Below are 6,839 nucleotides of genomic sequence, written 5' to 3' on the forward strand. Positions count from 1 at the left end.
GCCACCTCCATGTGCTTCCTGTAACAACAACAAACGAACGGAGCTAGCTGGAATGCATAGCTTGTTAGCTCTAAACACAAACCCATCACTAACGATATATTTGTTCCATCCTTTCCCATCTTTACAATGCAGCAACACATCTTTAAAATCAGCATCATGAACATATTGGTCTTTAATCGTCTCTAATCCAAAGATTTTGTAGTCAAGTTGATTCAGCAAAGTATATCTCCTAGACAAAGCGTCAGCAATGATATTCTCTTTTCCTTTCTTGTGCTTAATAACATAAGGAAACGATTCGATAAATTCAACCCACTTAGCATGTCTACGGTTCAGTTTTCCTTGACTACGAATATGTTTCAAAGATTCATGATCAGAATGAATAACAAACTCTTTGGGCCACAAATAATGCTGCCATGTTTCTAATGTTCGCACAAGAGCATATAATTCCTTATCATAAGTAGAATAATTTAGAACAGACCCACTCAATTTTTCACTAAAATATGCAACAGGTTTGCCTTCTTGTAACAAAACACCACCCAATCCAATTCCACTAGCATCACATTCAAGCTCAAAAGTCTTATTAAAATCAGGAAGTTGGAGGAGAGGTGCATGTGTCAACTTATCTTTCAGCACGTTGAAAGCGTGCTCTTGTACTTTGCCCCAACTAAAATGCACTCCCTTCTTCGTAAGCTCATTCAAAGGTGCAGCAATGGTGCTAAAGTCCTTCACAAAACGGCGATAGAAGCCAGCAAGTCCTAGGAAACTCCGCACCTGTGTGATAGTCTTTGGCATAGGCCATCCATGTATCGCTTCTACCTTGGCTTGATCAACCTCAATTCCCTGTGGAGTCACAACATAACCAAGAAACGAAACTCGATCGGTGCAAAATGTGCACTTCTCAAGGTTACCAAATAAACGTGCATCTCGTAAAGCATTAAAAACAGCACGCATGTGATCAACATGTTCATCCATAGATTTGCTATAGATTAATATGTCATCAAAGTATACTACCACAAATTTTCCAATGAAGGCACGCAAAACCTCGTTCATTAATCTCATGAAAGTGCTAGGTGCATTAGTTAACCCAAAAGGCATGACTAACCACTCATACAATCCGAACTTAGTTTTGAAAGCAGTTTTCCATTCATCTCCCAATTTCATACGAATCTGGTGGTACCCACTACGCAAATCAACTTTAGAAAAGACAATGGCACCACTCAATTCATCAAGCATATCATCTAAACGTGGAATAGGGTGTCGATAACGTATCGTGATATTATTAATAGCCCTACAATCAACACACATACGCCATGTTCCATCTTTTTTAGGCACTAAAATAACCGGAACAGCACACGGACTAAGAGACTCACGCACGTAACCTTTGTCGAGTAGTTCTTGCACTTGTCGCTGAATTTCTTTTGTTTCCTCTGGATTTGTCCTATATGGCGCACGATTCGGCAAAGATGCACCAGGAATAAGATCAATTTGGTGCTCAATCCCTCGTATAGGTGGCAGCCCCTCTGGTATCTCACTTGGAAATACATCAGAATACTCCTGCAAAATGTTAGTAATAACAGGAGGCAAAGAATGCTGCATATCTTGAATTGAAATCAAAGCATCCTTGCATACCAAGGCGTAGGCAACAGTAGTGGAAGCAAATAATTCATTAACATCAGTTTTTGTTGCAAGCAAGCAATGTCCTTTCAATTTTATCCCATCTTTGTTATTACCAACAACTTTAATATTCTTGTTGTTCTCAGTTTTAGCTTTGGTAGCTTTAGCAACATCATCACGCACAATAGCCTCAGGGGACATGGGAAGCAAAATAATTTTCTTATCATGGTATATGAGAGAATATTGATTTGATCTACCATGATGCATACAATCTGAATCAAATTGCCATGGTCTACCTAGCAGAATATTACAAGCATCCATAGGCACAACATCACAGTCAACAACATCACGATATGAACCAATAGCAAAATTAATTCGTACCAGCTTGGTTACCTTGACCTTACCACTATTGTTGAGCCATTGAATGTGATATGGATGCGGGTGCGGTTTGGTCGTAAGTGCAAGCTTCTCCACCATGTCGCTGCTAGCCAAGTTGTTGCAGCTACCTCCATCAATGATCAAACGACATGAACGCTCCTTAATGACACACTTTGTTTGAAACAACGTATGTCGCTGATTCTGCTCTGCCTTCTCCATTTGTGCACTAAGCACACGCTGTACAATGAGGCTCTCATAATGCTCTGCATCATCTGCACCAATCTGTTCTTCGGGTGGTTCCTTAGTGCCTACATCATCAGCCGCAAGCAAAGCAAGTGTAGCTTCATCCAAATCACTAGCAGAGGAATACCCACCATCGTCTTTTACCACCAAAACACGCTGATTAGGACAATAACGCTGCACGTGTCCATAGCCCTTGCATCGATAACACAGAACATCTCTTGTTCTACCTGTGGAAGCTACTGAAGAGGCACTACCTGCGGGTTTCTGGGCAGATTTGGTTGCTGAATTTGTGGAAGATGCACGTGGTTTGTCGCTGGAGGAAGGCGGGGGTGCTGGTCGACTTGGCGAGGGAGTTGGTGCTAGTGTACGGCCGGTCATGGATGTAGTCGTGCGCTGTTGCCATGGTGTAGATTTTCCTGCAGAAACATTAGACCTTGCACTAGCACGTCGTCCCTGCACTTCCCTTTCAGCTTTGCAAGCAAGATGAAACAATCGGGTTACATTAGCATAATCTTTATAAGCAAGGATGTCCTGAATTTCCCTATTTAACCCGCCCAAAAATCTAGCCATAGCAGATTCCTCACCCTCCTCTATGTTACAACGCAGCATACCCATTTGTAATTCCTGATAATATTCTTCTACACTTTTAGTACCCTGTCTCAATTGTTGCAACTTGTTTAACATATCACGTGCATAATAAGAAGGAACAAATCTAGCCCGCATGACCCGTTTCAACGCATCCCAAGTTTGTGGCATGTTATTAGGATTCTTCTTACCATGTTCTATCCACCAAACAGAAGCAAATTCAGTAAACTCACTAGTAGCAGCTCTAACCCGCGCATTCTCAGGAAATTCATGGCATGCAAACTTTTGATCAACCGCAATCTCCCAAGTAATGTAAGCATCAGGGTCATATTTACCATCAAAAGGAGGTATTTTAAATTTAACCTTACTAAAAGCATCATCATTACCATGTACCTCACGTCGGTGAAAACCACCCATACCTCTACGGTTAGTGCGTAGTCGCCGGCGATTAGGTGCTTCTTGGTCATCTTGTTCAGTATCAGCAACATAGTCATCCCAGTTACCTTCGGCGCCCTCATCACGCCCACCATTGATATTAGCATGCATCTCATCAAACCGCCTCAAGAGTGCGACAAGGCTCTTGTCAATATGAGCAACTGTCATTTCCACATTTGCAAGTTTGGTGTTTGTGTCGATCTGTGTGGCCTCCAATTGCCCCATCTTTTCATTCGTCACCTGCATGTCATTATCAAGACCTTCCGTGTGCGTCTTCACTAGCCTTACAAAGTGTTGTATGATACCCTTGGTGCGAGGAGAGTGTGGCATATTACGAGAAGCATCATCAACCTCCAATCCTGCCATGGTTAGACGAACAGAGGCAACAAGAAAAAAAAATGTGAAGGAATAAAAACTCTACAACTATTAGGATGTAGCTACTGCAAGGCGCTCACTCTCAACCTGCCACACAAGCTCTTACCAATTCTTACCTTGCACAACAGGAGGGGTCAGCAACCAACAAGTCTGCAACCGTGGAATAAGTGTATCGGTGCCGCAGCAACACGACCTGTCAAACTGTAGTCGAAATATGTAGAGTTGTAGGTGGGCTGAAGCAAGGAATACACTAGTACCACGTTAGTTACAAAAGCAAGCTGAATAATCGTTCAACGGTGGTACTGTGCTGGTCCTAGGCTAAACCAGGCTAGAGACGTGAGCCTAGGCACAAAGGTAGTCACTGAAAAAGAACAACTAGCACAACACAAAGAGAAACAACAGATTTAGAGATTCAGCCCCCTTCTTCTTCTTTTCCTTTTTTTTTCTTTTCTATTCTTTTTTTTTCTTCTTCTTCTGTTTTTTTTTGCAGGGGCCTAAACCCTTTTTTTTCACTATGACAACCCAAACAATAAAGATATTGCTAACAACCCCTTTAAATCAGATTTAACAAATCTTGTTAATATAGGAAGTCCAGAAATCTCTACGATGATTGCGGAGCGCTCAGAACGAATTTTGAGATAAGGTCAGATCCGTTGGAAAGAAGATAAGATAAGCTTTCCAGATTGTATTTAAACTTCCAAATCGGATATGATATGTATCCGTGGTGGCAAAAACGAACCAGAGATGTTTTTGGTGATGGTGGATTTCGTGGTGACCAAAACGTGGTAGAACTCAAAACTCTAAAGGAATAAACTAAGACCAGCAACTCGACACAACCGATGCAACCAAAAACTCAACAAGCCCTAACTAAGTAGTACTAGTAAATGCTCAATGGTTTATAGGATTGCGGTAAAACTAATCTACTATTTTTTGGCTTTTTCTGGACTATAGGAGATAAGAAAACAGCGAAGAAAAGTAAATCTCTCACCGATAAACCTTGCTCTGATTACCAACTGATGTGCACCCGTTGGGTGATTGCCCGATCTTTCGATGAGAGGGTGTGGAATAACTCGATTGGGGGAGGAGACGACGTTCACGGCCCGACTACAGCCTTCCAAAGACGCTGCGCCTTAGCAACCGATACACCACCTCCTATGGCTGTCACGATCTTGTGGAGCGTGACACCCTGGCCACTAGGGCACTCGTCCTGCAAGCAATCGAAGAACTAGCAAGAACAAGTAGAACAAGTACTGAATTACCAGATCTAAATGTAGGTTTAAAGATCAAACTACAATATGATGGGGTTCCGAAAACAAGAAGACGGGCGGCTGAACTAGCACGCGCGCTTGCAAGCAAGTAGCGAGAGCTAAACTTGATCTAAACAAAACCCGCTGTTCTTGGTGGCGGCTAGGGGGTTTATAAACATGGGAGGATGACCACAAGGGTATTGGGGTCGTGCTGCAACCCTAGGATGCGTCCCTAATGGACCTAACTTGATACACGACCCATTGGGCCAAAATAGGGTGACGCAGCACCATGGGCAGAAAAGGCAGGAAATGTCTCGGTAAGAAAACAATGATTACGGCGGCCTCAGAACAGATATGACTATAATTCCGGATCCATATGAAAGTAGACGTGATAAGCTTTCCATGTTGTGCTTGAACATTCCAATCCGAGCCCGCATCTGACCGTGGTGACCGTCACAAGTTGGTGTTCTTCTGCAGTCCGAATCCAGCATGTTCAAATCCTTTTCCCTTTCGGTCTTCTCCCTGATTCCTAAGCAAAACAAGAGTGCACGGGTCTCCATGGTCTAAATATGATGGACATGAACTCAAGAGTGTAATCACCTGATGGTTGAGTTGACGAGCACGAGCGCGAGTAATGGGACCAGAAATTGGTACTTGTATTGGTATAGATGCATCAGTAGTGTGGATGTCTTCATCATCCACTATCTTATCATAATGATGCTGGTTTCTGGACAACAATCCATGGGGATTGGTTGTCCACAGGATAAAAATTTGAATAAGGATTAAGGTGTGGTACTGTGAGTCAAGCGTTTGAACGTACTAAACACATACCGAGAAATATGGTAAATCGGTAAGCCTAGTACTTGAGTGAACCTGCCCGCTGACTTTACCCCTCACGCGACCTGAGACGTGGTCTCCCATTCCGGTTATGGTGGGTACAAGTGCGGTCACTGCACGACGGAAGTCGGGGTCAGTGAGGCATTGTACGCCAAGGCGGTGAGCCCTGATCTGTTGCCAGGGAATCGATGGGGACGGTTGATGTGTGTGGGGACGGAGTGCCCCTACACGTCGTGTGTTTAGGTTTACCTTGCAAGGATAAAAACTCGATTCGAATCGTCTGCTTCTCACAGCTAATGAGACTGCTTGATCCATGCTGCTACATTGAGTAACAAGTGGAAATATGATGAGTTGATACAAGATGTTGATTGCTAAAAATGTTTGCTACTATGTATGAGTAGTTAGTACATATTTAGCCTTAAGAGAGTCACACTTAAATTTGACAAAGTTAAAAACTTGATTTAGAAACTCAGCTAGTGCTTTTGGCAACCAAACCACACAGCCAAACAGCTGCATGTCTAGAGGTAGAGGAGTAGACTCCTCACACCGGGTAAGTCTAGCTAAGTATTAGTATACTCAGCCTTGCTTGTGGCATAATTTTACAGGTTCTCTGGAGGACATGGTTGCTGGAGTGACTTGGCCATCCATCTTGCCACCGGGTTGGACTGTCGAGTGGGACCCCGCCTCGGCTGAGGAGGAGCATGAGGAGTGATGGGATAGGCTTCCCCATCTCTCTGTTTAATTATCGTTAGTTTTATTCCGCTGCACGTTGAACAATGATGACTACTTTTGCAAAACTCCGATGGTGATGTAATAATTTAATACTCCTTAATGTATGGTTTTATGCTTTATTGTATTTGCTGTGTGACTCACCTTCGAGTGAGATTGTGGTACTTGATCCTGTCAGTGGCCTCGTCGGACTAGATCCGAGGGATTGACGGGTTATTCCCATTTATGTGTGGTCTAGCCTCTAAGGCGGGACTTGGGCACTTAAGTCGGAATAATTCGGGCAGTTCCGCCAAAGGTTCAAATTGTATAACTTAATCCCCTGTCCTCACAAGTCCAAGTGCATAAGGTAAAACAAGTATTCATCACTTGTATGCACACATTTAGGGGGAGAATGGT

The sequence above is a fragment of the Zea mays genome, chromosome 4 (genome assembly GCF_902167145.1).
Source record: "Zea mays cultivar B73 chromosome 4, Zm-B73-REFERENCE-NAM-5.0, whole genome shotgun sequence".
NCBI lineage: Eukaryota > Viridiplantae > Streptophyta > Magnoliopsida > Poales > Poaceae > Zea > Zea mays.